The sequence below is a fragment of the Macrotis lagotis genome, chromosome 8, assembly GCF_037893015.1.
Source record: "Macrotis lagotis isolate mMagLag1 chromosome 8, bilby.v1.9.chrom.fasta, whole genome shotgun sequence".
NCBI lineage: Eukaryota > Metazoa > Chordata > Mammalia > Peramelemorphia > Peramelidae > Macrotis > Macrotis lagotis.
This window is the reverse complement of record NC_133665.1, coordinates 191,134,090-191,145,753: the sequence shown is the minus strand read 5'-3', so window position 1 is coordinate 191,145,753 and position 11,664 is coordinate 191,134,090.

Here is an 11,664-nt window from a genome sequence, read left to right as displayed (position 1 = left end):
ACTTTGCTGAGAAACTGTTGCTTGCTGTTGACTCCCTCTTCTTACCAATTCCACACTTCAGAACTCCTCCAAGGACCCCACCTTTCTCCCTGGGACAGGTAATCCACTGAGTTTTGGGAATCTGCTATGGGTTTGAGATGTCCTGAGTGAACAGGAAGTGATCAAAATCCACCAAAGCCCTTGGCCACAACTCATCCACCATGAATATCTGGACATTTGTGACTATGCCCAAGAATGGCAACTTCTCCCTTCTCTCTACCCTTCTGCCAAAAGAATCAAATGAGAATCAAATCAATGCCATCATCACATCTGAGAAGAGTTCCAATTGACTCTGATATTGCTCTCCTCACCTTCTCAGACAAAAATATCCTTTTCTGGCCACTGCTTCTTAGATCTGTTGGCTCTTCTTATTAAGAGTTCATTGAGGGGTAGGGACTGTCTTGCTTCCATATTGGCATACACAGCCTTTTAAACTCTTCCTGGAATAAGGAGGCACTTAATGACTGCTTTTCATTCATTCATTCATTCATTAGTTCAGTCGGTTAATCATTTAAAAAGTGAAATACATAGAAGAAAAAAAGATTTGTCTGGATTCTAGCCCAATAGTCTTCATGGATCTTGCCAACTCTGATTCTCTTCTTTTTTCATTTGTGATGATGGCTTCTGCCAATGTTTTTCCAGTCCAGGTCCAACCACAACTCTGTGATTTTAGATGAAAAGTTGGTGGTACCCTAATAAATATGACATCAGGTGTTCTAGGCTCACCAACTACTTGTGTGATTGTGGTCAAATAATCTTGCTTCAAAGAGAGCCTCAGTTTCCTTCTCTATAAAATGAAAAGTTTGAATCTAGCTATTTCAAAGGTCCCTACAGCAATCAGTGCATCTAATTCCCATAGACTTGGATGACATAAACAATGAGTGAAGAGAAAGGACTAGTTGTAGTCTGATAACTAATGATAAGGCCAAGGGTAAGAAGGATGGATTTAGTCATACCTGAAATCATAGCAATGACAATTTTTAAAAAGAATTCCTTTATCCAATTCAGTTCACTTAAGTTGGGAAGTAATTTAGACCATTTCCATTTTTAAAAATAAGGAAATGATCTCAGAAAAGTAAAGTGACATCCTGGTGGTAAATCCATAATGCTCTGCCTACAAGGGATAGCTTGGTTGTGCAGTAGGTAGAGCACAAGACATGAGCTCTAATCTGACCTCAGACACCAACTATTTGTGTGAACTTGAGCAAACCACTTAATACTGATTGAATTGCATCTAGGATCATCTATTGTATTCCTGATTTATATCTGGCCACTGAACCCAGATGACTTTGCAGGAGAAAGCAAAATTGGTGACAGTAACTCTCACTCAAATCCAATTCATGTGCATGTCAGGGCCTCTCTGATATCATGGTCCTCCTTGACCACCTACTAAACCCAACAGTTGCTCAGTGAAATGGCTTTCCTTTTTAATAAAATTCATAATAATTGTTGGAGCTTTTGCATTTTTTCTTGTGATATTCAGGATGTTATCTGGCAGCTCAAGTGAGGAAACTGGGTTTGATCCCAGACCCTAGGCAAAGCCAGAGTGGATTTTTTTCCATATTGGGCTTCATAATAGTTGCCCCAGATTCTTAAACAAATCTTACCCAGGGGTCACACAATTACAATCCTCTGCTAATGGACTTGGTGTTGAGGTAGCCAGGAAGCTCTGTTTTCACGTGGAATTGAAGTACAACTTAGAGGAAAATCCTCCAATGTGAATAAAAAGGGGAGAGCAACAGAGAGGGGTGGGAGAAAGGGAGGGAGAAAGGAGAAAGGGAGGGAGAGAGAGAGAGAGAGAGAGAGAGAGAGAGAACCTAACCAAGTCATGCCTGAGATGGCATGTGCACCTCTAGGCAGGTGGTAACAAAATTTGAACAAGAGTTCAAAGTAGTTTTTTGTGTTAGAATTTACAAAGATCTTTGAAGAAAATCATGAAACCCTCCTAGTTATTTTTTTGCTTATTTATTTTATATTATTACAATAATATTGTTGTGAGAGAAATCATAAACTCCCCTGTCCCCCCAAAAAGATGGGAAATGTCAAGAATAGTGAGAGAGAGAAAAAAGTGTCTATCAGTCCATTGTGTTCAGACTCCAATGGCTCTGTCTCTGGTATGAGTTGCCTTCCCCATCATAGACACCAGAGAAGTTGCTTCAATATTTTTCCCACAGTTGCTATGACTAGCTGTATTTCCCTCCACACTATTCCTCCCAACTCCTATTTATTCTATTTTCTCTCTCCTTTCAGAGGTATCTTGTACCTGAATACCCTCTTCCATGATCATCCCTCTCTTCTATTACCTACTCCCCCCTTCCCTCCCCCTGTTCCTCCTTATCTCATTCCTTTCCTCTCATTTTTCTCTAGGGAAAGATAGATTTCTGTACCCTATTAAGTGTGTATGTTATTTCCTTTCTGAGCTATTTCTGAAGAAAATGAAGGCTCACTCATTCCCCTTTGCCTTCCCCCATTCCACTTCTTCGAAAAAAGCTTTTTATTGATTATGTGAAATATCTTGGCCCCTTCTTCCTCTCCTTTCTCTTCTTCCCAGTACTTTTTCTTTATCACTCTTTGACCCCATCTTTTTACTATATTATACCATTATATTCAACTCCCTCCTGTGACTTATCTATATATGCTCCTTCTAACTGTTCTTATAAATGAGAAAGTTCATATGAGTTATCAGTATCTTCTCCTCATGCAGGAATACAAGCAGTTTAACATCATTAAATTCCTCATTATTAGTCCTTCTCATTCACCCCCTCTATGGTTTCCTCCAAGATCAAACTTGGAGATCAAACTTTCTGTTCAGCTCTGATTGTTTCAATAGGAAAATTTGAAAGTCCCCTGTTTCATTGAAAGTCCATCTTTTTTCCATGAAAGACGATGTTAAGTTTTGCTGGGTAGTTGATTCTCGGTTGTAAACCAAGGTTGCTTGCCTCCCAGAATATCATATACCAAGCTCTATGAGCCCTTAATTTAGATGTTGGCTGATCTTGTGTAATACTAACTATAGAACCACAATAGTTGAATTGCTTGTTTCTGGCAGCTTTTTCTCTGCTGACTTGGGAGTTTTGGAGTTTGGCTATAATATTGCTGGAAGTTTTTTCTTTTGGGATCTCTTTCAGGAGGTGATTGGCGAATTCCCTCAATTTCTACTTTATTCTCTGCTTCTAGGATCTCAGGGTAATTTGAAAAATGCAGTCTAGGCTCTTTTCCAAGTCATGACTTTCAGGTATCTCAGTAATTTTTCAATTATCTCTCATGGATCTGTTTTCAAGGTCAGTTGTTTTTCCAATGAGATATTTTACATTTTCTTCTAATTTGTTTTCAACAATAATTTTATTTCTTCCTGAGGTCTTGCAAAGTCATCAGCTTACTTTAGTTCCATTCTGCATTTGAAGGAGTTATTTTCTTCAGAGAGTTTTTTTATCTCCTTTTCCAGCTGTCCAATTCTGCTTTTTAAGGCATTCTTCTCCTCATTTGCCTTTGTATTGCTTTATTCCATTGGGCCTAAAATTTTTTTTTTATTTTAGGTTTTTTTTTTTGTTTTTTTTTTAATTTTTTTTAAAATGGTTTTTAATATGTTATTTTCTTCAGTATATTTTCATATTTCTTTCACCAAGTTGTTGACTTGGTTTTCATGATTTATCTGCATCGCTCTCATTTCTCCTCCCAATTTTTCCTCTATTTCCCTTAATTGCTTTTCAAAGTCTTTTTTGAGATCATCCATAGCCTGAGCCCATTTTCTATTTCTCTTGGAGGTTTTTGCATACAGAAGCTTCAATTTTGTTATCATCTGAATATGTATTTTGATCCTCTATGGGACCAAAGTAATTTTCTATGGTCAGATTCTTCTTTTTTCTGTTGTTTGCTTATTTCTTCAGCCTATGACTGATTTACTGAACTTCCAAGGCTTTGGGGGGTTTGGGGAACAACCATCAGGGATTAATTCCTCCAGGGTCTTATGAGAGGCTCCAACTTCTCTCTTGCCTGTGTTCAGCCCCCACCCCCACCCCCACCCTGGAGCTGTGAGTAGGGTCCATGTTCAGCTATAGTGGTGTTGTGGGGGCCCAGACTTCAACCTGGATCTGAGTGTGGGCAAACAACTGGATCCTGCTGCAGGGAGAGCAGAGAGACCTCTGCAGTCTTCCCCAACCCCATTACCATCTATGGACTGAGAGCTCTGAATGGCCTGGGTGGCTTTGCTGACTCCCACTGCAGGTTCTCACCACATGGCTGCTCTGAGGCCAGAGATCCACTCCGCACTCACTCTGATGTGGCAAAGTTCTTTTACCACCCCTTCTGGCTGTCCCTGAAGATCCCTGGGCCAAGAGGTCTGGAAACTACCCCCTCTGCCACAGACCCAGGTACATGGTTCTGCTGTGCTATGCTGTGGCTGCTGCTCTGGCTTTTTCCAACCCCTGGTCCCAGTGGAACAGACCTTTCCTGTGGAACTTCTATGTTGTCTTGGACTGGGAAATTGTATCACTCAGTATTACTGTGGGTTCTGCCCCCTCTAAATTTTGGCTAGAGTCATAATTTGACAGCTTTTGGAATTTTGTGGGGAATGAGCTTCTCAGAAATCCTGCCTTCATGATGCCAGCTTGACTCTGCCCCCCAAACCCTCCTAGTTCTAACTAAAACTAGAGAAACAATGTAAGTCTGCCCATAGATCTTTCAGTAAATGTTTTCCATCTTCAGTTCATTTACTTAGCTAAAAGATGCATTTGTTATGCCTTGGAATCTTATCATCATCATGACATCCTCACCATCGCCATCATCACAGTGGACTTGAAGACTTCAAATAAATCTAACTTTAGGCATGAACTTACTGTGTGAGCCCAGGTAAGCTGATTCTCCTCTCACTTCTTTTGTTTCCTAATCCACAGCATGGAAGTATAGACTGCTAATATCCCATGCAAGTAGAAATTTTTGAGCCTATTATCCTATAAACATAGTCATGCATATATGGCCTCATGCTTTATTAGTTGGTTGGACAACATGCAGTAGGTATTTTTAAGTACCTACTATGAGCCAGTCCATAAGGTCAGTGTGTGTGTGTGTGGGGGGGATACAAAGAAAGGTAAAAATATCCCCTATCCTTAAGAAACTTCTTTTGTAAGGGGATTGGCCATATATTAATAGTTGGGTAAATACAAGAAACATAAAGAGTAGATGCAAATGATATCAGAAGGGAAGACTCCAGCAATAGGTGGACTAGGAAAGATATTTTGGCAAAAAGTAGTATTTGAAATGAAGGTCTGCGATCACTAGGAAATTTAAAACACAGAAGGAAGGGAAAGCTTTCCCAACATGAGAGACTGGAAAACGGAGTACTATATGTGGAGAACAGAAAGTAGGACAGTGTAGGCTCATAGAGAATAGAGGAGGATAGTTGGTCATACAGCACACATATATTAAGCAACTAATACTGTATAGAGGGAAGTGTCAGAAAGTAGAAAAAGATAGTAAGGGGCAGACTCAAATGATCAGTGATAAGTCTGTTGGGTACTTGGGGGCCTGGAACAATAATCTGAAGATGATTTGGTTCTAAAGTTCAAATCCACTGTGTCAATGACTCTTCTTTTCTATGGGGATAACATGGTAAGATCTGTTCCTTAAGAATATTATTTTGGCAACTTTTTAAAGGATGTATTAAAAGGAGGAAGGCAAAGGTACCAATAAGATCAGTTAAGAGATAGTATTTGATTTGTAGGTGCCCCATATAGGTAAAATGTTCTAGATATGGACTCAGGATAAGGGATAACAGCAGAATTGGAACTCTCCACTTCTTTGAGTATGCCCCAAATCTGATAGAACCTTTTTATCCAGGACATCAAAGTATGGTCATCCTCTGAGCTTACAACTCACTCAAAACCCTCTGAAACTTCTCCATGAATCCTTAGCTCTAACATGCTGTACTAGTGTTACTTATTTTTTAAATCAAATGCAGGGCTTTGATAGCTTTGCACAAATGTTCTAGCTTCTTGAGATGTTTGGAACTTGTGATTCCTTCATTCTGCCATATGACCAATCTGAGAATCTACCCTGTGGACTTTCTTCTCCTCATTGGGTATCTTGCTCTGTACTGATAGCCTTCTTCCCACCATCTTTCCCTCTATGCATTGTCTTATAGGTAAGGTACAGCTTTCACACCTGGACAGTTACCAGAAGTATTCTTGGTACATCCAAAACACTTCATAAACTCTTTCTCCATCTCCCTCCCTCTTTTTCCTTCTCTTTTATTTGTACATTAGCTATCACTCCTATCCCTTCAATCCATTTATTGATAAACACATGTTTTTTATCTCGTCTCCAATCATCACCTAAAATATCCAAGACAACACATCAGAGAACAGGCTCCCACAACAGACAAGTGATTGCCTTTCTTGAGAAGGAAGGCTGACTTCGATGCACTGATCTCCAAACTGGGTGAGGGTGTTGAATCACTTCCCTACTGCTCAACTAATCTCTTCACAAAGATGATTCAAAAAATTTCAAAATCTCTGCCTTGATTAAGGAAGGCTGCATGGGTTTTCAAGGAAAGGTTCCTTTATTTTGAGCCAGAGGAAAGGGGTTGACATCTCCATTTTGCCTCATCATTCTAGGATAACACAAGACAAGGTGCCAATGTTGCAGAGTTTTTATTTTCTCATCTGTAAAATGATGGACCAAGGTATTCCCAAAATGAGTTTCACCTCAAAGTCCATGAAATACAGATTCATGATTTGTGTATTGCTAGTATGTGAGGTCCCCAGGCTTGACCCAAAGTAGTCACTCAATGATTGTTTTTGAATAGAGGTCGAAGGCTAGCTGTATTTGGATTTGACTACATACAGAACATGTTAGTCATGAGGGGAAGGTGAAGAGCAAACCAAGAGGAAAATCAATATGATGCACAGGAAAATTCGAACCATCTTCTCTGAGAGGCTATTGAAAGGGCTTGGGTCATGTTCAGCTTGGAGAAAAGATTCAGCATCCTTGTCTGGATAATGGGACAATGGAATAGATGATCTTGAAGGTCCCTTTTAGTTCTGAATTTGCAAAATGATGATGTTCCATCACTCAGAGAAGTATTTAGGTTAATATGCATCCAGTTTCTATCTTGGGAGTGCTCAATAATTTGTAAATGACAATAATTAATTCTATTATTTGATTTGATATTTTTTTAGTTTTTGCAAGGCAATGGGGTTAAGTGGCTTGCCCAATGCCACACAGCTAGGTAATGATTAAGTATCTGAGGCTGGATTGGAGCTCAGGTGCTCCTGACTCCAGGGCCAGTGCTCCATCCATTGTGCCACCTAGATGCCCCCATTAATTCTATTATTAATAGCTAATATCATATATTTTGTATCATATAATCATATAAAACTTTAAATGTCTTAAGATTTGCAAAGTGATTTTTTATGGAACCCTAGTTGACTCTTGCCTTTATTCAGTCTTTCTGAGAAAAAAAAAGTCAAAACTCAAACTAGAGCTTATCCTTCACTCGGGGATATTGGAGTTTACTCCAGAGAGTAAACTAGGCTCCCAACCAGTTTTGCAATAAGAGATTTCTTTGGGACATTAACAAATGAAGTGCTTAAGTAGATAGAACAAGGGTTATCCATCTAAAATGTGAGTCAGGATGTTCTGGGTTCAAGCTTTACCTCTTATCCTTGCTGTCTGTTTGACCAAGGAGCCACTATCTGTCTGAGCCTCACACCTGGGGCCATCATAGATCCTATGTCCCAGGCTTGCTGGGAAAATCACATGAAAGTAGTTCTGTAAAATGTTGGATAAACATTCAAGCTAGAGAAATGGCTTCAATTATCAGTATTAGTGACAGGGCAAGAAGAGCAAAGAAACAATAATCTTATTTTCACATGGTAAGCACCCTTTCTTACCCAGTACTCTTCACCCTCCTGGATGCTATGGTTTAGTTTCAAATGGAGAAAACTCAGGACCCCAGTTGAGACTGTCTAGGGGCAATTGAGTTTCTGTGATTTGAAATTTCCATCCTAGTGGCTAGCTGACCACAGATCTGGGGACACAGACACAACAAAGAAAGATAGTCCTTGCTCCAAGGGAAGAAGATAATGCACCAAAGGTAGGATAGGAAATGTCTTCAACATGTCAGCAAAAGGTAGAGAAGTCTCAAAATTCAGAATGATCTGGGTTCAACCTTTACCTCTTAGCCTTGCTGTCTGTTTGATTTCCCCTTTGCAAGGGGAGGGGGAACAGGAAGAGAAAGAAGGGAGGTTGGTTTTTCTATACTCTTATGATTCAGTGATATAGGACAATGTTTGAAGTGGCAGAGACAGATCTCAATTGTACGTCAGGTAGATAAGAAATTGCTGAATGAAAATTGCCCTTCCTTCAAAATATCCTGTAATGCCATTTGATGTCACTTGACTGGGTATTCCAGTGCTGTGAGACTTCTAGACCTTTCTGGAATTCTTTAGCTAGTTGAACCCTAGCACTCTACAATGTACACTTTTCTTCTATCATTGTTTTTAATCTGCTGGCTGGTAGAAGCAAAGCTCTGAGAATTAACTTTGCAAGACATGCATAGACAATGATTGGAAATGATTTGTAAGACTCTTCCTCACAAGAGTCAATTTAGCATCACTCAAGAGTACAGCATGCCAACATTCACTGAACCCAAGGAACCCCCCCCCCAGCCTGAGTTAAGAGTTTTCTGTCTGGAATTCTCCTTCCATTGAGAAGGCAATGAACAATGTTTGCCTGGGGTTTTTGCCTTGTAGCCAGATGTTTTATATGTCACAGTAGCAAGTAGGAAGGATTTTGAAATGAATATGGCAGTGAGGAGCTAGCTGTGTAACTAAACATAATCGTGACCTACCACATTCAAGAGAATCCCCTGAAATCTCATCCCTGTATGGCAGGGCTAGGAGATCACCTCTCCTCCAACATATGGAGTCCACAGACTGATCTAACTTCCAGTAATCAAAAGAAAAACAACACAGGAAATGGGGACAGAAGAGTTTGTGAAATATACACGGTCAGCCAAAATGGTGCTGAGATGAATTGCCTGGACATGGTAGGTTCCTTTGAACAAATGGGGTTAGGAACTAATAATAAAGCAGCATTTTATGTCTCTGTGGCATTTGACCATTTCCTAAAGTACTTTCCTTGAATGAAATGTCAACCATCCGGAAGTCAACTTATTTCAGAACGGAAAGGCACTCAGCAGTCATTGAATCTCACCAGTATCTGAATAAGTCTCATCCTTCCCCACATTGTGGTCCAGACTCTGCTTGAAGAATGCACTTCTATAATTCCATTTTTAAGGAATCTCTATTCTTTCCCAAGGGAGTCATTCCCCTTTGGAATAATTTGCATTGTTAGGAAGTTTTGATTTGTTTGTCCCCTCTGAAATCAACTAACTTGACTGTCCATCTTCCACAGGTTGCCTCACTTCTCATTTCTCACTTGGTTTCATTGCTTTGGTATTTTTCTAGCTGCCTTCTCTTGGAGACTTCAAAAAATTCATTCTTGGGATAAACTTATCATTCTGCAAGATCTCATCAGCCTGGGAGCTTCCCCTCATCACAATTCATACTTCTCTGACTTTCTAAGGTTGCATGAGAAACTTCCAAATCTCCATTTAAGAAGGGAACCCTGGTGAGAACATCTCAATTTTCACCTGCTATTTTGAGACTTCTCTACCTTTTGCTGACATGTTGAGGATTTCCTACACTACCTTTGGTGTATTATCTTCCTCCTTTGGAGCAAGGTTTATCTTTCTTGTTGTATCTGTATCCCCAGATCTGTGGTTCCTTGCACTTAGTTGGCACTTAATGAATGTTTATTAAATGATTATTGGATTCCCTGGGCAAGAGAGCAAGTCTACACCCTCTTCTACATTAAAACCCATTAAATCCTTGAATTCTACCACTCTATTCTCTCTTTTTTAGGGTTTTTTGCAAGGCAATGGGGTTGAGTGACTCGCCCAAGACTACACAGCTAGATAATTATTAAGTGTCTGAGACCAGATTTGAACTCAGGTACTCCTGACTCCAGGGCTGGTGCTCTATCCACAAGTCAACTAACCGCCCCTACCCTATTCTCTTTGAGACTAAAATGTCAATTCTTTCTATCACTCCTCAAGGCCTAGGGACTTGAAATATATAAGCAATCTACCTTAGCTGTTCATTTCTGTACATCCTGCAGTTTATCCTTGGCCTTCTGAAATTGTTCTGCTCAGAACTGAACAGAGAATGTTTTCAGACCAAGTCAGAATTGGAGCTCCACATTTGTGAGGGACCTCTATCATATAGTCATCTACATCAAAAAATCAGATAAGCTTCCTCATATTGTATCATGTATGGTAGAAGGTTCTGGAAAAAAATGGAAGCCTAAATGCACATTTCCATCATTGCCAATAGTAGTAAGGATCCTTTAGGAACCCATAAGCTCTTTGAGGGAAGAGATTCTCTTTTATCTTTATAATAACAGTTGAAAAATTGTCCTGAAGGAGGATGAGTCTCAACCCATTGCCTAGCAGATGATATATACTCCAGAAATTCTTGGTGACTGGCTACTCTACCCATGCTCTGTAGTTTGATTGACTTTGTAACACTTTGCTAGATGGTCCTTGAGATCATTGTGGGCAAAAGAATTGATTTCTCAGTGGCTTTCCTGGTGTAGAGCCTCTCAAAGCTCATGTGAGCTGATTTTGAAGAACTCGGCTGACTTGACCTGCTCTGTTCTACTCTCAGAATGAATCAGCAGTTGAGACAGACAGCCTTTGGTTTATGACTTTTGGCTGGGAGCTCAGGGGAATGGAACAAAACAAAAATGATTGATTTGGGAAGATGGAGATTTAAAAAAAATTAAAAAAAATACAAAGTTAAGTTCTCTCTTTAAGCCCTGTTTCTGTAAACATGAGTGGTGGATGGGCTATTGTCTGCTGGTAAAAGAGAAGGAGGTGTGAGCTCACATCAAAACCTAGTGAATACGCTAGTCAGCAATAAATACTTATAAAAGGGACCGTGGGCACTTAGAACATTAGCCTGCCACATACTGTTTCCACATGATGAAATATGAAAACTTAAGTCATGGTAAAACAAGGCAGGGCTTAAACTTAGTTGGAAAATTTCATAAGTCTTTTCAGCTGAAGTTCTCTGCATACTTTCTCTATCTAGAAAATCATGATTTCCAATGGGACAACTGCTTTCCATCATGTTTCCTTCCCCCCACTTTGTAAGGGGACATTGGATCAATGAAGACATTTTTGTTTATCACTTAATCATGGGCTATATGACTGAAGGTATATTTGTCTTGAGAATTCGAGTGGCTATGAAACCTAGAAGCCTAGAGACAGAGGGGAATCTCTGAAGTCATCTAGTCCAACCTGGACCCAAGAAGGAATCTTGGGTGATTTCTCATTCTGCCTCTACCTGTAGTTGTTCAACAAAGAGGAGCCCTACACCACCTGAAGCCTCCTCATCATTCTAGCCCAGTTCAAACTGTTAGCAAATTCTCTCATATTCACCTGAACACTAACTCTTCATTGTTTTTACTAAGTAGAATAAACCCACTTTTTAATACTTGATAAAACTTTCAGGCACCAACTCTGACAAGTTTTCTTGATTTGATTTTTTTTGCAAGGCAATG